Here is a 20,961-nt window from a genome sequence, read left to right as displayed (position 1 = left end):
ACCCTTGGTGTGTGTCAGCCTCTTCGGCTGCCTGACACAAATGTCCTTTTGTATGTGGAGGGGGGCATGTGTGTGTTTTTCCCCTTCCCAGTGGACACTTTCATTTATTAGGTCCGGATGGTGTCCTCAGTGCTGTAAACAATGGTGTAGAAGATAAAGAGCCGCCTTAGTGAGGAGGCTTTGGAGGCAGCAAATGGGTTTTCTTCTCTTTACCACACTCCCTTTGTCCATTGTGGGTTTCCTCTGATTTGAGCCGGACTAGGTATGTCTGTCTTCTTCTTCTAGGGCTGGAGCAGGGTGGACACTGTGCCTTTTACCTCAAAGACTTCAAACTTGGAGAAGAGGTTTTCTGTGATACGCATAACAATTCCTCATGTTTGTACAGTGTTAGTTTTTAAACATGTTATGTCTTTTGAGGAAATGAAATTCTGGCTTTTTTATCCCCTAAGAGTGTAGGATCGAAAGATATGATGACCATTAATAACTGTGAGACCTTAGGCAAGTTATGAAGTTAATACCAGTCCCCACCTCAGAGGGTGTTCCAAAGTTTAAATAAGAAAACATACACAAAGTGCCTACCACATAGGAAGTGCCCGGAAGTAAACCCTCCAAAAGACAACGGGTAAGAGAAGGTGTTCAATGAGATAATGGAGACAAATACACTGTGCATGAAAATGCTAAACATCTTAGTTACTGTTTGAGTCGAAGTCTGAGAGTAAGCATTTTCTTTCTGCTCTAAAGCTACCCCTTCACCTGGACTCTCATTCTGACCATTCCTTACCTTTCTCAGACATGGATCATCATGGGCTCTTATTTAGCACAGATCTTCTATGTGAAAACAAACCACTTTCTCTCAAGGCCAGCCTGTAGCCCAGTGTTTGGCACAAGGTAGGGTTCAACAGTTACTTGAATAGATAGTCATAGTGAAAAACTTTGAAACGCAGCCCGTTTCCCATTCACAGGGGCCTGCCCTTAGTCACTCAAACTTGTTTTTATACTCTGGGATGTGCAAGAGATGGAAACCATTCCAGGTACTTTAAACACTGAGGAATTTAATAACAGGACTTAGATGCTTACCAAATGAAATGAAGAACTAAAGCTATGTGTTCTGGTCAAGGACTCCACAAATGATATGCTCCCTCACCCCCAATGCCACTGGAGTGATCAGTCTAACACCCCACCCTCACTCAGGGGCTGTGAACTAGTGATTGAGAGGTCACATTGGAGAAGCCATTGCTACAACTGCCCCATGGCATGCTGGAAACTGGAAAATGCCCCGGCTGCATGAAACCCTTTCATATCTGTACCCTTGCAGCCAAGAGAACAGAAAAAATGGTCTTCCCTTTGTTTCCATTTTGTATGAGTGCAAATAACTGGCAGATTAACTACAAGCAAATCTGGAGAAGGTGATTTTCTTTTTAGTTTTCCAGTATTTCCAACCAAAAGGGGAATGGGATAGAGTTTGAGTGAGCCAACTTACCATATTTACCACACCAGCTTCATCTTAAGAATATTTCCAGTGGCAATACGACAGAATAAAAGCTAGATGAGGAAACACAAACAAGTCCCAGTGAATCAACTTGTTACCTTCCAAGTGTCGAATTACTTCCACAGAAGGTTTTTGGATCATGTGTCTCTATGGGAACTCTTCCATATATCTCCTTGGCCTTGAAAAGAGACTACCTCGGCCAGCTTTGTTTGTAACCCATGGGATACACTCAACAAATGTTTGAATTAATGCCCTCTGTATTTATCAGACACTGTGCTGGGCAAAGGGAACACAAAATCAAGAAGAAAAACAAGGCTCTGCCTTCAGGAAGTTCTTGATAGTCTAGTAGGGTGATACAGAGATGAAATTAGTTATAAAATTATAAATGCTAAAATGAAGGTATTCTCAAGAATACAGTTGAGAGGTGCACAAATCAGTTTGGGAGATAAACGAGGATAAATACAAAAAAGCTATCTGTATTCATGTAAAGAGGTAAATGTAAAGGAGTTTTATTTATTACATTTTTTAAATCTTTATTTTTGAGAGAGAGACAGAGTGTGAGTGTGAGTGTGTGTGTGTGTGTGTGTGTGTGTGTGTGTGTGAGAGAGAGAGAGAGAGAGACAGACAGACAGACAGACAGACAGACAAAAAAAATCCTAAGCAGGCTCCAGGCTTGAGCTGTCGGCACAGAGCCTGACGCAGGGCTCAAACTCACAAACCGCGAGATCATGACCTGAGCTGAAGTCAGATGCTTAACCAACTGAGTCTCCCAGGTGCCTGTAAGTGATCTTTATTAACATTAACAGCCTACAAGCTTAGCTTTATAAGCCTAAATATAATCTTTTTCTCAACCACCAAAACTAGATGTAAGACCCCAAAGTGTTCTTTATTTTTCCCAATATTTTTTAATGAAAATGTTCAAACATATGGCAAAGTTAAAAGAATTTTACAGTGTATACCTATAGATCCACGAGTTTCATTCTGCCTTTAATATATCACTCTATTTATGGGATCACCTCCTATCCATCTATCCATCTCTTTGTCCATCCATTATCGATCTTACTTTTAAAAGCATTTAAAGTAAACTGCATACAATAGATTTCTTCCTAAATATTTCAGGATGCATATCATGGACTCATTAACTAGAGCTTAGTATTTATTTAATATTTTTCTGTGAGGTAAAATTTACACGGAGAGAAATACCAAAATCTTAAGTGAGCATTTGCTAAGATTTGACAAATGCATGGACCTGTGTAGCTCAAGCACCTATAAAGGTATCAAACATTACTATTGTCCCCGAAAGTTTCTTCATGACCCTTCCCAGACAGCCACTCCCACTTTCCAGAGGCAACTACCATTTTAATTTTTTCCCCACCATAGGTTGTTTTTGCCTGTTTTGGAATGTCCTATAAGTGGAATCTTAAAGAATGTGCTTTTTTATGTGAGATTTCTTTCAGTTAACATAATACTTTGGACATGCATCCATGTTGTAGATTGTATTGATAGCCCATTCTTTTTTATTGCTGAGTAGTATTTCATTGCATGAATGTATCACCTTTTTTTTAATCCATTCCCCTATCAATGGATACCTGGATTGTTTCCACATTAGGGGCTATTATAAATAAATCCACAATGAACCCATAATGTACTTTTTAAAAAAATACTTTTATTTCTTCAAACTGTTCTAGGTTAACAGAAAAAATGTCAAGATAGTGCAGAAAGTGCCCATCTACTCCATACCCAGTTTCCCGTTATTAACATCTGACACTTGATGGCCTTTTTAAGACCCCCTTTGGCTAAGTGTTTTTGGCTAACTGTTTTAATGGATTGCTGTTTGGGAAGGCTGCAAATGCAGTGCCACCAGTAAATAACCTGCAACAGGATATCACTTCTGTCATCCCATTGTTGACCCAGGATTTCTTTTATCAGGTAAGTTGGAATCATGAATGTCTAGAGGTTGATATGATATGTGGTCACTCAAGGAACAGTCAGGGTCAGCCCCTTAGGTTCTGGGGTCAGCAGGTGAGGATCATAGGGCTTATGACTTCATCTGCACTAGCAAAAAATCACCCTACCACCGCACTTCCTGTCTTTTCTACTGCTAGGATTTCCTCTCGCCTCTGAAAAATCTTCAACAAGGTTATAACATTTTTTTCCCCAAAGCACAGCTGATGACTATAACAATTAATATTTATATTGCTCTTACCAGTTTTTAAAGATCTTTAACATCCATTTCTTCTTTATTTCAATCTACTAAGGTATCTATTATACTCACAAAGGAAATACTAATGCTCAAAGAGATTACATTACTTCTCCAAAGTCACACTGCTAGTGATTACAGTTTAGGATATAAGCCCAGCTCTATTTTACTCTTAAGTCCTGATTTTTTTCTTTATATCATATTCTTCTTAAAAATTTGGGCCTTGACATTCTTTTTCAAGGCAAACCATTAGTAGATCATTTATGACCCTCTGTGATTGACACTCAACCTACATTTTTCATTCTCATCTTTTCCTGGCTCTAGAAACAGTCACTTGTTTATTGTTTCCTGAATAGTTAATGATTATTTTCATGCATGAAGATTGTCTTCCCCTTTATATTCAGAATATTTTTTCTTCCATCCTTCATCTCTTATTATAAAAATTGTTTAGGGGCATATATTTCATTCTCTAAGCCTCATCTTGGATATTATTACTTTCCTATGAAGCATCCCTTGGTCGCTCACTTCCCCCCACCATTCCTTTCCTACCACTGCCAATTCCCAGCTTGAGGTGCATGGGTCCCTATCTGTTCATCTATTAGACTTTGAGTGCCAGGCAGACCTATTCCATATTTGGATACAAAGATGATTAAAACACGATCCTTTGAAGTTGTTTACAATCCATTAGGGGAATTAGACATGTATAGAAGTGATAATAATATAATGTAGGGATTAGAAATTGACCCATCTATAGATTTATTGAATTCATACTGTGTAACCAGCACAGATGCTCGTTGTGTATTCATAGAATTCTACTGAATAATAGATGTAATGCGTTTGGGCTAAGTAGGAATGACCTTGAGCATAAATAAAGATGGTGGATTACCTGCTGTGGATAAAGAACAGAGAAAGGGTCTCTGCCCAAGTAAATTTCTGTCCAGCTTCTCGTTAGTCTCTATCCCAAAGGGTTAGAACTGAAGGTAGCAAACCGAGTTCTGAAGTGACTTAAACATTTTCTGTAATATTTAATCTATTCAATAAAAGTCAATGAGTTCTTAGTCTGTGTTATATCTTTGTCTAAGAATATAGGGATGAACAAACTGTTACCCTCGAGAAGCTCAAGTAGCTCAGAGCAAAATGTAGACATCTTCGCAAATAATAAAATAATCTGAATCTTTTTGGGATAAGAACTAATTTATTTTTTATGTTTTTATTTAAATTCTAATTAACATACAGTGTAATATTAGTTTCAGGTATACAATATAGTGATTCAACACCTCCACACAACATCTGGTGCTCATCACAGCAAGTGCCCTCTTTGGTCTGTATCAGCTATTTATCCCAGCCCCCTACCTCCTCCCCTCTGGTAACCATCAGATTGTTCTCTATAGTTAAGAGTCTGTTTCTTGGTTTGCCTCCCTCTCTTCTCTATTTTCCCCCCTTTGCTCATTTGTTTTGTTGGAACAATTTGAAGTAAAAACACAATTTAAAGTAAAAAAAAATGAATTTAAAGTAAATAATTTCTTTTCTTGTGGGAGAGCCCTTCAAAGTGCTTTCATGACCATAATTTCAGTTATTTGCTCTTTTTGTGGCCTTTTTGTGAGAACCCACAGGAAAAAAATTAATGCATATGTGATTCAATAGAATTCACTACTCTTATTGACCTGTTACCACAATATAGCATTTCATTTTACAAGAAAAAAAACAAATAAATAGAAAAACAAAATCCCCCTAAAGTTTATCAATGTGAATTTAGTAGTTTTCACATTTGAGTGGTATACATGTATACTAATCCTCCTCTGGTATCAAGTTGTGATGATTTTAAATAAGACATTGATCTGCAAATGACACCTTTTCTACCTCACAAAGTTGGAAGTATCTATCCATAAAAACTAATGAAGTTCTTTAGACACTGATACGGAACAAGCTCCAAGGTATAATTTGAGTGGGAAAAGTGAGCCACAGTTACACTATATTATCATTTGTATAAAAAGGGGGAAAATATTATATTTACTGTTACATACATAAAGTTTCTTTGAAATGAAACCCAAGAAACTTATAACAATGATTATTTCCACAAAGCAGACCAGGATGGCTGGGTTAGGGTGAAAAGAGACTTTTTACTGTTCGCCAGTTTAGACCTCTTGATTCCTAAGCCACATTACTTTTTCACAAATACAGTGTTTAAAATGAAATGAGCAAAAATGATTTGGGGATACTTTACTATGAAGTTTCATAGGAATAGACTACTGTGAATGTTCTTTTTTATTTACAATGCTATTCATTTCATGTTTCTAGAAAAATCCCCCTCTGAGTGTAATCTCTATATCTTTTGACTTGACTCTTGACAAAGTAGTGGTTGTCAGGATGTTGCTAAGTCATGTAAGATTCTTAGAAATCACACACTTCAGGTTGATAGTAGTTTATGTGGTCAGAGAAAAGGTACATAAGAGCATACATAGATGGAGTTCTTAGAAACCTAGCATAAAAACTTGCAGGGCTAGAAGACCCAGAACTTCATGCCAGTCTACCCTTCATTGTATGTTTGTATACCCTCTTGCAAAACTCCTGCTTAGTGGTCATGGTCACTCGTTGTTGCCCAGTATTATTAATAGAGATGCTAGCTACATCAAAAAGGCCCCAACTGCATGATCTTTTGTGATCCTGGAAGGATCACTGAACTAGAAGTCAGATTATTTGACTCCTAGCTTCAGCTCTGCCCCTAATTCACTACATGGTCTCAGGAAAATAACCTTCCCTCTCTGAGTCTCTGTTTCTTCATTTCTAAAGTTAAGGCATTAGACTATGGCAAGGATGGCAGGTACGTGGGATGGCAACTGCCAGCTTCCCCTCCTTGCCTGTGACAGACATCACAGTTTAGGTTTCTTTATGATGTCTCAGATTCCTTCTCAGAATGCACAGACTTCCGGGCAACCAGAACCAATAAGTGAAACTAGGATGGGACTTGGCAAATGAGATGAAAGTCATTCCCTTCCAGCTCTGAGGTTCTCAAGTGGAGGCATGCTGGTGAGTGTTTAGCAACAGATTCTTGGGGAAAATGGAAGAAGAAGCAGCAGCAGCAGCAGCAGCAGCAACAGCAGCAGCAGCCCTGTTTTGCAGCATCTTCCAGTTTCCATGTTATTTAAACACTCCCACCATGACTGATTTCCAGTTACTAAGGTGATATTAAGTGGGTTACCACATTCCTGAAAATTTAACAATCCACTTTCATGAGCTGCTAGAAGCTGACTCTTGGGTTGTAAAATCAATGATTTTGGATTAACTGGTCACAGTCATAAGTGGAAAGAATAAAAAGAAATTACAATTCTCCCTAGGGAAGTTTCTCCAGAGGCATTAATTCTTACCTTATATAGTCTTTTGGCTATGGAGATACTTGAGTGTCATGAGACCTTGGAGAAATTATTTTACTTCCCTGAATCTCAGTTACACTGTCTGTAAAATGGGACTAAGGATTCCTATCTCACAGGATCATAGTCAGTAATGAGAGACTGCATATAAATCACTTAACACAGTGTCTAGAACATTATCTGACCTCTTGAACATTCCCCTCCCCTTACCAATGTGAGAGGCTGTTATGTTAGGTTGTGCCTTTATCTTGTCCAAACTCACAAAAGGCAAGCCATTGCTTTCTCTCCAGCTCTTCTGTTTTTCTAACTAGGGATGCCCTTGACTCCCTTGACATTCCCTTTTCCTCTGTCCCCCCTGCTCAGTGTGTTTAATATTCTGTCTGAATGGTATACAAATATTTAACTTTACTTATTCTTAACATTCTATCTGTATTTATCTTCTATCCAGACCTCTCTTGCTAATCCATGCTGCCAGAGATTATAGGCACACTTGTGGGTAGGGACCAACCCTGTGTAAATCTCTTGGGTTATCTGCCATCACTGTACCATGATCAAATAAGCACTAATAGTCAGTACTCTTCGATCAAACATATGTCAAGGCTGTTGCCCAAAGGAACCCCTCTTACACGAGTACCAGTGGAGGCTGCTGAAGATCCATTTAGACTTTAGTTGACAAACACCAAGTATGTGCTCATGACCAAAAAAAAGCTGACAGCAGGTAGAAACAAATTCACAACTTAAGGACATATCCTATTTTCTGCAAGTAGAATACTTTTGAAAAGTTGTCCAAAAGCAGAAGTTTAGCTAAAATATACATATAGTTGTCTCCCTCCTCCAGGATCATGTTTATAAAGTAAGAGGTATTGGAGGAAATGTGGTGTTATCTGTGTGCATCTGCTAACTAGGACATCAGTTCTTCCAAAACTAAATACACATACTATGTTCCAGACTCAGCTAGGGGCTGGGAGGAAAAAGGTAGGAGGCATGGTTGTGCCTACAAGGGACTTATAGTCTTCTTTTTTTTTTTTAATGTTTATTTTTTTTAGAGAGAGAGAGAGAGAGTGGGGAGAGGAGGAGGGACAGAAAGAGAGGGAAACACAGAATCTGAAGTTCTGAGCCATCACACAGAGCCTGATGCAGGGCCCAAAATCGCAAACCGTGAGATCATGACCTGAGCCGAAGCCAGACGCCCAACCAACTGAGCCACCCAGGTGCCTCAGACCTTAAAATCTTTAAGCAAGAGATGTCAGTCAACAAGTATAACATACCGTGGTGAGTGCGGGCAGTCACAGAGGCAGTATGTGTAGTGATTTCCATCAGCCTAGGACTGTGCCAAAGCATCCTGGAAGAAACGATGTGAGAAAACTCTTTCCCTTTCTTTCCTCTTTTATGAGAGAGCTTAGTACTATGCTAGGCTCAATAAATCTTTGATACAAGTGTGATCTATCCACTCTCATTGCCTCTGTTACCATCCCTGTATAATGATGGGTTTCCAAATCCTTATCTTTAGTCCCTGTGTGCACTTTGAGGACCAAATCCTTGGCCTGCAGTACAACCCCCAAAAGGATGAATTGAAGACCCTCTACTCCTAGATCTTTAAAATTGAACTCCATGCCATCTACCCTGTCCCACATTTCCTTGGGCTCCAGGAAAAGTGCATTAGTAGATGTCACAATTTGCTCAAGCCAGAAGCCTCAAAATCATTCCAGCAATCATTAAGAAGTTGATTCTAGGTATTAAATCAATCTCTCTCTCTCTCTCTCTCTCTCTCTCTCTCTCTCTCTCTCTCTCTCTCCTCTCTCTCTCACTCACTGTCTCTCACTCTCACTCATTACCTTCTGTCTCTCTCCCTCCATTTGCCACCCCTCCCCACCAGCCCAAGCCACCATCATTTCTCACTGGGACTATAATAGCCTCCCAGTGGATGTGCCTGACCCTAATCTTGCTCTTCTCCAACTTTCACACAGCAGTCAGTGATCTTTCCAGAACATAAATCCAGTCATAGCACTCCCCTTTTTAAAAACTCCAGATGGAATCCAAATTCCTTAACTTCTTCCCACTGGCTTTTTCTGAGCCCTTGAATAAGGATAAGACCCTCTTGCAATTCATTCCATTAGCACGCTATATGTCCCTTCATCAGAATATTTATCAAGCTTCATTATAATGTTTTTTAATTTAAATTGAAGTTAGTTAACATATAGTGAATTTGGTGATTCTACACCCAGTGCTCATCCTAATATAATTACTTGTTTCTTATTGGTATCTCTGGTAGATAGCAGGCTCTGAGATCGAGGACCAGGTCTGTATTGTTTACTGCTATACCCTCGGCCCCTAGCATAGTGCCTGGTACTGATAGAAAACTGAATGTGTAAACGAGTTCATTATTTCACATGATTTTAAATTAATTATTTGCCATCCTGTAAAATGAACAGAAAGCCTTTAATGAAACTCACTGGTAAGTTTAGTTAGTCATGTAGTGAATTTACATATAGCGGACCTTCTGTAAGTTTTATGCCTAGGTGAGAGATCGCAATTTCTGTCATTATATCTGGTTCTTTCAAGAGCCATGGGGATCAGCATTACAAAGCCTAAGGGAGAGTTAGAGGAGAAGACACGAGAGGAAAAAAATGTAAAGAACAGAAACTTTACCACCTTTTTTTCCTTTTAGTGCTATAATATGTATCTTCAGGCATATATCATTTTCTTTCCTTTAAATTATTCCCTTAGTCACTTGCCAGAAATGAGAATTACTGGGTAAAAGGGGATGAACATTTTTAAGACTGTTGAAATACTGCCAAATTGTTTCCCAAACACATCATATCAACAAATAGCTTTGAGCAATGGACAAGGGTGTCTGCTTAATAACACTCTTACCACCCTGGGAAAAGTCATTAAAATCTCTTTCACTGGTTTAATAGCAGGAGGACAGGGTCTTCCCAATTCCTTTTATTCAGTGTTTGGTCTTCTCAATCGGAATCTTCATGCAGCTCCTTCTGAAGGAGCATCCTGCCCCTCGGAGACTTGTTCAGAGGCTGCCTCAGCAGTGTCTGGAGCACAGCATCTCCCTTGTGCCCCTGGCCAGGGGAGGGGGTGGCGGGGAGAGAAGCAGTGATGGAGGGAAAACAAAACACAGACCACGCCATTGTTAGGGGATGAGGTCGCTAGGATAATGCTATTAGAAGGGATGAAAAGAACGATTCTCCATTCTTGATTGTTGTGATTTCCAAGGATGAGCCAACAACCCCAGCACGGGAAGGGATGGGTCTTTACTGCAGCCAGATGCTCCTTTTTCCAGTGCTGTCTTCCATTATTTCTGGAGAGAAGGGGTGGGGGTAGTCTAGCAGCTGAAACAGATTAACTTTTATGCCAGTTTCCTCCCTTTGAGTGATTGCCCTGGACCTGGGGACATTCAGAATTAGTCAGAAACTGTTTAGAAATAAGAGCATGGTTCAAGATCCATGGTGTATTAAGAGCCAACCTTCTGGAGTTAGTGCAGCATTTCTGCCTTTATCTATGAGAGCTGCATGAGGCAAATAGAGCTCTTTCCTCTCTTTCTCCACTGCCATTGCCTTCCTTCAAACCCTCATCCTGTTTTGTCTGAGCCACAGCAATAGCTTCCTGTTTCCCTTAATCTAGCCTCCATACACTGGTACCAAAGTGATATTTCTACCATGCATGTCAGATCTTGTCGCTCTCTAGTTTCAACCGTCAGTGCCTCCCCACTGCCTTCAGGATAAAAATCAAGCTACTTTTCCCAGCTTTCTGGGCAGTTAGCAACGAGTTCCCAAGCTGCCTTTCCAGCCTGGCTTTCACCTTTCCGCTGCACTGTGCTCCACCTAGAATGTGCATTCTCTGCAAGGTGCTCCCTGGTGTTCATCTCCTGCCCCGCTTGGACTTCTGTCATATCTGAGCGACAACTTCCAGGTCCACACATCTCTCCTCGAAAAGCAAGCCCCCTCAGTCATCATTAGGACCATGGATTTTTCCTGGGTTTCCCTTAGAAGGGGATCATCTGTTCCTATCACCCTGTAGTAGCACTTAACATGCAGATCACCATCTCTGCATTTGTTTGTCCCAAATCAGGAACTATTGCCTTCCTTTTCTATATTGATATTTGTGAGTACCCAGCCCCTGCCATAATATTTTGCATATAATAAATGCTCAGAAGTGTTTTCTTTCATTCTTTTCTGCTAGCCTATTTTTAATCTTCCTTTGACATGCAATGTATTTTTATTTTTAAAGTTGAAATGGTATATAATGTAGTTTCATCCTTTTTTCCCTCTTTTTTTAAAGTCCAGTGAGGGAAGGAATTCACTCTGGGATGCACAGCCAGATTTAATGGCAGAACTGGGAAGCTCTAATGGTTGGGGCTGAGTTTCTTAGGTGAATTGCAAAGAACCGTGAAATAAAGGATTATGTCGGGGAAACGAACGAACTAATAGGGTTCATTGCTAAGGGTTTTTTTGTTTATTGTGGTTTTTTTGCTGGAGGCCCAATATATGTTACTTTATTTTTTATTTTTGGAAACATTCCTTTTTAAATTGTAAAATACATGTAACATAAAATTTACCTTCTTGATCATTTTTAAGATCATTTTAAGGGCCACCTCAGTGGCATTAAGTGTATTCACATTGTCGTATAGCCACAGTCACCATCCACCTCCAGAACACTTTTCATCTCGCAAAACTCCATCTCTGCACACCTAACAATAACTCCCTATTCCCTCATCCTCCAGCCTCTGGAAGCCACCATTCTACTTTTCTTTATCTATGTATTTAACTACTCTGATTACTTCATGCAAGTAGAATCAGACAGAACTTTTATTTTACTAAGTATATAGTCCTCAAGATTCATCTATGGTTGCATGTATCAGACTCTCCCTCCTTCTTAAGGCTCAACACATTCCACCGTATGCACAGACTGCATTTTGTTTCTCCATCCATCCATCCACGGACACTGAATTTTCCACATTTTGGTTCTTGTAAATAATGCCACTAACACCTGTTTAAGACTCTGCTTTCAGTTCTTTTTAGTATATACTCAGAAGTGGAATTGAAAAGTCCTGTCGTAATTCTATTTTAAATTTTGGGAAGAACTGCCACACTGTTTTTCTTTAGCAACTGCACCATTTTACATACCCACCAATGGTGCACAAAGGTTCTGATTTTTCTATATCCTCAAAAGTACTTGATAGTTTCTGGTTTTTTATAATAACAGCTATCATATCAGTGTGAGGTGGTATCTCACTGTGATTTCTGTTGGCATTTCCCTAACAATTAGTAATGTTTGGCATTTTTGTGTGCACCATTTGTTGTTGTTTTTTTAATTTTTTTAAAACATTTATTTATTTTTGAGAGACAGAGAAAGACAGATCATGAGCAGGGGAGGGGCAGAAAGAGAGGGACACACAGAATTGGAAGCAGGCTCCAGGCTCTGAGCTGCCAGCACAGAGCCTGACGCAGGGCTCAAACCTACAAACTATGAGATCATGACCTGAGCCGAAGTCGGACGCTCAACCAACTGAGCCACCCAGGTGCCCCTGTGTGCATCATTTGTATATCATCTATGAAGAAATGTCTATTCAAATCCTTTTCCCATTTGTAAATCAGATTGTTTTGTTATAGTTGAGTTGTAGAAGTTCTTTATGTATTCTGGTTATTAACCCCTTAACAGATCAATGATTTGCAGATATTTTCTCCCATTTCTTGGGTTGTCCTTTCACTCCCTTATATCCTAAGATTCACAAAAGTATTCAATTTTGATGTAATCCAGTTTATTTTTTTCTTTTGTTGTCTGTGCTTTTGATGTCATGTCCAAGAAATCATTACCAAATTCACTATCATGAAGATTTGACTCTCTGGCTTCATCTAAAAGTTTTATATAGGTTTTACCTTTAAGTCTTTGATCCATTTTAGTTCATTTTTATGCACGATATAAAGGTCCAGTTTCATTCCTTTGCATGTGAATATGCAGTTTTCCCAGCATCATTTGTTGGAAAGATCCATGTTGCCTCATTTTATATGCATGCTAATCCTGGGATGTGTTACAACTCTTTTATGGATGAGAAAAGAGAAGTTAAACTATCCAGGAGGACGCCCTAAAACTGGCCTCCTTTGCAACCTTGGCCTGCCAAAGGCACAGAAGAAGGGGAAAACCCCCATTTACGATACAAGGTTAGAAGAAGAGAGGAATGGAGAGAAAAGGGGAAAAAATTGCAGTTATCCCTGAATGGAACTATGCAGTGTGTTTAGAGGTCACTTGAGAGCCTTTCCCCTTCTGCCCTTTTTCTCTCCTCTGTCCTCTGTCTGTGCTTCTCTGATCCTGTCTCTTTTGGAATTATTTTAAGAGAGTCATTTAAAGCTTTCCCATAGTCTGTCCCCAACCTATCTTCTTGGCCTTATCTGTTCTTTCTCCCTTTCTGCAACTGTCAACCTGTACTCGAGCTGCTCCAGGGACCGGCCCTACCTTGACACACCATTGTCATTTTATTCATACTTTTAGTGCATCTTATTATTTATATTTATATTTATATTTATATCACATATTTATGATTGTGAGTGTGTGATCATTCAGGATATGCAGTATAGCCTTACTTTTAGGGATTTTAAAAGATCAAGTGACATGGTTGTTGCCTACCAGTGACTATGGTCTAGCTGGGAAAAGACAAGATACTTTTATATGCACTTTGCATTTTACTACTCTATATGCATGTAGTCCTTGCAACATTCCCTGAATGGCGGGAAGGATTGGTTTTACATCCGTTTTCTTTGTAGGATACTAAAGAACAGCAAAGTCGAAGGATTTGGCTGACATCACATAGGTGGAAGATTAAGGTGGAACTTGAAGCTATGTGACTAACCTAGATCACTTTGGAAAAAAAGGCTTAAGTACAATCACGATGTTTTTGCCTTAAATTGTTGGGAATATTAATAGCCACTCCTGATTTACATGTGAGTCCTATGTACAGCACCTCATGTGATTCCTGTCTGACTCAGGCACTCCGTGAATGCTTCCTTTACTTCTCCTTCCTGGCCCTGTGCTTTTATGGGTGAATTACATGGACTTGATACTTCTACATCAAGAGGCTAAGGAATAACCCAGTTAGGAATAGAGCATAGAACTCTCTCATATTTTTCACAGGCAGTGAATTCTTTTCAGTTACTCTCTGTGCAGTCTTTGCTGTGTTCTGTTCAACACCTTTTTTGTGGTAGGTTGTTTTACATTGGTAGGATCACTGAGGCGTAGTTGAAGCTGATCTGCGCTGATGTCTTATTTTCAGTTTGTAGAGGCCCCAGGGCACTCATGTGACAAATGGTGCTGTGTAAATTAAGATGCAACTAAGGGTCTCTTCAGTGTTTCTTGAGTTAAGTTTATTATGTGTCGTAATTTGCTCCTAGAGGCTTTTGTTGTTATTTGTTGTAGTGACTGTGGCAGTAATGAGCCCGCTCCCAGCATAGCTTGGCACGTGCCGCATAGACCATTTATTTGCATTTGGCAGGACTCCATGGTATACACTGAACAAATGAATCAGCTTTTTGGGGGGCTGGGGAGACTGAATCATAGGGAGACTATGAGTCTTGTTCATGATCCCCAATGATCCTGAGAAGGGGGAATACCAGAGAGTTCTGTGTTATGTTCCTAGCTGGGTTATTCCTTAGCCCATGGGGTATCAAGTCCCATGTAATTCACCCATAAAAGCACAGGGCCAGGAAGGAGAAGTAAATGAAGCATTCACAGAGTGCCTGAGTCAGACAGGAATCACATGAAGTTCTGTACACAGAACTCACATGTAAAGCAGGAGTGGCTAATAATAGTTCAACAATCCAGGATTCTGATCCAGTCTCGGGACTGTCTGCTTTATTGTAGTAAACACTTTATCTGGCAGCTGCACAGACCTAAACCATTTGAAGAACTTAAAAAAAAAAGTTGGGGGGAAAAAAAACCTTCAGAGTGGTCCCAGAGCCAACACACTAAAGCTTGTACACATCTGATTATCAAAAACAATCTTATAAGATAAACAAAGAAGGTGATACTTCTTCATGAGTCTGTGAGGTCATGGAACTTGGCAGGGTCATATAGTAAACAGCATACCAAAAACTGAACCCAGGTTTTCTGATAGATCACCACTCAAGGTTCTCTAAGATATAACATGAAATGGTGTATCATAATTTTGTATTTGCTGTTCTGATGCCTTCCTCCCTTGTTGAATCTTCATAAGTCAGACCTGGAAATTTGCAGAAATTTCTGGCTGAGAAATGTAAGGCAGGTCCGAGTTTAAGAGAGGAAGCCTTGCTTAGCAAGAAGACCCTGGAAGACAGAGAAGTCCTTGCTTTGCCACTTTCTAGTTTTCTATCTACTGTTAAGTTACTTAGCTGTTTCATGCCCCAATTTCTTCATCTTTAAAATGAGATAATCTAGTAACTATTCATAGTATAGTTGTAAGGATGAAGTGAGTTAATATATGTAAAGTACGGGGTGCCTGGGTGGCTCATTCGGTTAAGCATCCAACTTCGGCTCAGGTCATGATCTTTCAGTTAGTGAGTTCAATTCCCACGTCAGACTCTGTGCTGACAGCTTAGAGCCCAGAGCCTGCTATGGATCTGTATTTCCCTCTCTCTGCCTTTCCTCGGCTTGTGCATGTGTGCGCGTGCTCTCCCTCACTCTCTTTCTCTCTCTCTCTCAAAAATCAACATTAAAAAAGTTTTTAAATAAAAAATATATGTAAAATGCTTAGTTCAGTGCCTTGCACACAGTAAATGTATTTAGCTTTTATTATTATGGTAAATACTACAGTTTGTAAAAACCACAAAAAATGTAATCTGCCTCTTTGTTTCTCCATACTTTCTTATTGAAGAATTATAGGGAAATAATCTAGCCATTCTTCAGCTTCTTCCTTCTCTGCCTGCTCATCCTCCTCCTTCCCCTCCTCCTCTTCCCCTTCTTTCACAAGACAGCCTGGCTCAGAGCTCACAGTAAATACCAGGGGCATTCAATTGATCACAGCATCCATTTGGTTCAGGTCATCTCATATCATGTTCTGCCTTGTGAGGTAGGCATGGAAGAAGAATTGTTCCCACGCTTTGAACTGGAAAGGAGATTGGTTTTCTTAGTCACTTACAGCCAGGCATGAGGCTGACTTCCATCAGTCGATGAACTGGATGGCATTGTTTATTAGATAGAATCATGTCAGTAAGACTCTCCTCTACCCTTTCCCTGGTGTGTCCCATGCATCTCAGGACCATCAGGTGTCTGGCCTCCCCCTGAGCTGGCCTGACTGAACTTGTAGTAGGTTCATCTCTCAGGGCCCACTACCCCCTGTCTGATTTCCACTTCTCCCTCAGTCCACCTGCCTCAAGCTTCCTGGAGGTCTGGTCACCCTGCCCACCTAATTGCATGTTAGGTATTTGTGGAAATAATGAATAAATACATTGAGGCATTATAGAAGCATTATAAGAAGCAGTCCCAAGTCAGTCAACATCTTCAGCCTGGCCCATGACCTGGCACAAAAGCAATGGCTCAATGAAAATTTGTTGAGTAAATTATTACTTTCTGTGCAAAATGCATTTACTCTCCTAACCATGTGTTTGAAGCCTATTTCGAATACCACTTCATTTGTAAAACTGTTCTCACATCAAATATAAATTCTCCCACTTTTCTACTCTAAGAGAACTTTATTGGAAAGTTTATGTATGTAGAGTCTATATTATATTCTTTAGAGAAAGAAAAAACTAAGGCCTGTCACATCTGACACAAGAACTGTGTCAGGATTATCATCTTCATTTTATAACTTAAGACACAGAGGTTTAAGTGATAAGAAAGACCCCAAGTTTATGCTGCTCATAAGTAGCAAAGCTGACCCCAGAACTTCCTTTCAGCTGTTAAATTATTTCTCTTGGAATATATTCTTCAGGTGAATGTGTATTTTATTTCGTTTTGGCCATGTTTTAATTTCACCACTAGAATGGAAGCCCCTTTTAAACTAAGGATTGTCTCTGTCTCATATTGTTGTTATGCTTCCCAGAACTTGACACATAATAAGTGTTTGAAGGTAAAGTGTTGATTTTAACAAGGTTCTTCAATGCTGCAATCAAAGGGGTGGCCAGTGGCAGAAGTTCATAGAAAATCAGTGCAGAGAGAAAAGAAGTTTTAGGGAGAAGACAAACTTCTTTCCCTCTGTAAAGCTCCCTAATGGCCCTTCTTATCTTTTTTAAGATGGACTGTAGAGCATAACCCTCTGGGTCCTCTTTCTGATAGTTTATATCTCTCCTATGGATCGTACCACTAAGTAGAGCCTTCACCCTTTCCTGTACCTGAAGCTGCAGCTCCGACACATGGCATAGGCTCAAGAGAGCAGTGACGGTCCAACAGTCCTGGGCCAAGTTCCTCCAGGGCTAACTGAGACTCCTCACTATTAATATCTGAGTTTCTATTAATACTCTCTTCTCACTGTGAGCTAATTTAAAGCTTCTGTTCTCTAAGCTATTCTTAACTAAATGTTCTTGGGCCTAGGCCTGGTTCCCAGTTGCAGATCATAACTCTCCATTTTGGTTTTTTTGTGTTTGCGGAAATAATAGGAATTCTGCCCCTGTTGATCCTCAGAGGAGAGACGGGCCTCTGTTGGAATTTTGGGTGGGACAGTTCTTTGTTACACAGAACTGTCCATGTACTGTTTGAGGTTAGTATCCTGTCCCTTGTTCTAAAATGCCTATCATGGTCCCCAGGCACTGTAACAATTTACCCCTCACAAAGCACACACACATTTCCAAACCCTTGGAGAGTGGGCAGTTCTGCTACTGGTTGAAAGCCACTATAACTAGATGCCTATTTCTGCCACCTTGATTCTTGTTGACTTAAGTCCCTATGCAGGTTGGAACTAGGATTGGGAATGTTCCCCTCTACATGTTAAGAAAAGGTTTTCCGCCTCTACAGAACTTCTGTCTTTGTGGAGAGGCAAATTAAGGCTCTGAAATAGGCTCTCCTCAGGGATTGGGCTCCTGAGACCAGTTGAATATCACTGTTACTCAGTCAAGACAGGTTTTAACCACACTGGTTGGGGGGCAGTGGGTAGGGAATGAGGAGTTAGCTGTTAATGAGTAAATGAGTGTGGAGTTTCTTTTGGGTGGAAGATAATTAGGGTGGCAGTACATGGTGGTGATGGTTGCACAACCTCTGAATATACTAAAAGCCACTGAATTGTACACTCTAAGGAGCAAACTTTATGGTGTGTGGATCAGATCTTAATTTTTAAAAATGCATGAGTCTGCTCTTCTTCGTATTTCCCCCACCTATCACCCAGTTTCTCAAGCTTGAAACATAAAAAATCTTACAGTCAGTTTCGACACTTGCCTTTCCCTTAGTTTCCATCTCAAATGGGTCTCTAGGACCTAACTTCTAAGTCATTCTCAATCCCCATTTTCTGTCTCTGTCCCTGTGACCAAGCAGCCCAACTCAAGCTCTCTCCGCTCGCCTGTACTACTGTGACCATCTCCATTTCTTTTCCTGTCTCTAGATTCTGCCCTTCCTCATCATCCTTCCAGGACACTTCTGATGATGTCTTCTACAACATTTTATTATAGTATAATACACATACAAAAAAAGTATAAAACACACATTACAATAAAGGAACTGCTCCTATTACCATTCAGGTCAAAAAAACTGACAGCACCTCAGAAACCTCTGTAATTTCTCCTCATAATCATATTCTTCTACCTCACTCCTGCCCTCTCCCCCACCCAAGTGCAGTGACTTTTTTGCTTTTGTTTCTAGTTTTACCATGAGTTGTGTATCCCTAAGCAATAGTGTTAATTTTGTCTGTTTTTGAAATTTTATTTATTTAGTTTGAGAGAGAGAGCAGAGGAGAGGTGGGGGTGGAGAGAGAGAGAGAGAGAGAGAGAGAGAGAATCCCAAGTAGGCTCTCTACTGTCAGCACAGAGCCTGATGCAGGGCTCAAACACACAGACTTTGAGATCATGACCTGAGCCTAAATCAAGAAAATTAACTGACTGAGCCACCTAGGTGTCCCAATTTTGTCTGTTTCTGAGCTTTATATAAATGAAGTCACATTTTCAGTCTTGCTTCCTTCCCTCAACTTTAAGAGTCTTTCATATTGTTGTATGTAGCTCAGTTATGGTTTTTTTGGAGCCACCTAGATGATAAGTCCATGCTACTTGGTGTGGCAGCATTCAAGGCTTTCTGGGATAAGATCTTAACCTGCCTCCCCTGCCTCATTTGCTATGACCTCCCCACCTCCCTCATCATTTCTTTTAATCACACAGAGAACTTACCATTCCCAGAAGATGCCATATATTTCTGTGCCTCTGTGTGCTTAAAATGTGAAATTTCTTCCTACTCTCTCCTCCTAGCATATGCTATGACTCCCTTCTCAAGGTACAATAAATCATTCTCTTTCCTATATTCCATAATTTGTTATGGCCTCCTCTCTTTAACATAATATGTCTGACTTAGGAGAATAGATCAGGGTTATTGAGCATGTAGAGTGAGCCAGGTGCTGAGATTGGATTGGTGCTAAGTAAATGCTCAATAAATGTTACTTTCTTCCCCACTTTGCATAGTGGATGTTCAGTCCTGTAGTTGAATTTTTTGAGTGTGTCAGCATTCCATCTTTAAATCAGCAGTATAGGATATTGTAAACTATCTACTCAGGAGTGTCTTTTTGAAGCCTTTTCTAATGGTCAAATTTTGGGCTGATGTGAGCCATCTGTCGGGTACTCAGAGCTTCCAAGAGGCTTTTGTGCCTAAAGAGAAATACTATCATCTGTGCATAGTTTGTTTCATGTGTACTTTCAAAACTTCAAAAATTTTTAAATTGTTTTGCACATTTTTACATTAATCACTTATGTATTGTTTACATTTTCTTAATATAACTGCAGTTAGAAGTTTAGTTTGGCTGTTTCTCTTAAATACTTCAAAAACCTTAAATAGTAGATAAGCCATATACAAATATATTGATCACAAATCTCTTTTTTTTTTTTAAGTTTATTTATTATTTGAAAGACACATCGCTTCTCGGCCTTTTGGCTAAGATCAAGTGTATTATTTGAAAGACACAGGAATGGCATAAGCAGGGAAGGGGCAGAGAGAATCCCAAGCAGGCTCCACACTGCCAACACAGAGCCTGATGCAGAGCTCAAACTCCCGGAAACGTGAGATCATGACCTCAGCCAAAACCAAGAGTCAGATGCTTAACTGACTAAGCCACCCAGGCACCCCTGATCAGAAATCTCATTTGTATATTTATGCTTGAAACATCAACACTTTGAATTTATTTAATTTCTTCATTATTTTTGTATTTATTTGCATTCTCTTCTCTGGCATTACTATACTTATTTTGATATCCTCCCTAGATTTAAGTTATAATTTTGACTTTCTCAGAGAAATAACCTTTCCCAGAGAAATGACAGGAACATAACCTAATCAGGGGCTCCTAGGTGACTCAGTCGGTTAAGGGTCTGACTATTGGTTTCGGCTCACATCATGATCTCAGTTTGTGAGTTCGAGCCCCACATTGGGCTCTGTGCTGACAGTGTGGAGCCACTTCGGATTCCCCCTCCCCTACTCACTCACTCTGTCTCTCTCTCTCAAAAGTAAATAAATAAACTTTAAAAAAGAAAGAAAATAACCCAACCAGAATGAAAAGTAAAAGGAATACCTTTTCAAATTGGCCAAGTCCTGGTGTCCAATGACAGACTAATTGATCTTTGGCTGGGGCACCTGGCTTGGTTGCTTTCTCAGTGTTGTAGACTTCCCACTGGTTACGAGGCTGAGCTTCCTTTTTCTAGATGAACGTCAGTTCGGTTAATGCAACTTTAGTTAATGACTTTCATATAGGTTTTACTTTTTTAAATTTTTATTTCCTTATAAGAGAGAGAGAATGAATATATGAA

This window comes from Suricata suricatta, chromosome 11 (genome assembly GCF_006229205.1).
Source record: "Suricata suricatta isolate VVHF042 chromosome 11, meerkat_22Aug2017_6uvM2_HiC, whole genome shotgun sequence".
Classification (NCBI taxonomy): domain Eukaryota; kingdom Metazoa; phylum Chordata; class Mammalia; order Carnivora; family Herpestidae; genus Suricata; species Suricata suricatta.
Note: the sequence above shows the minus strand (reverse complement) of the source record.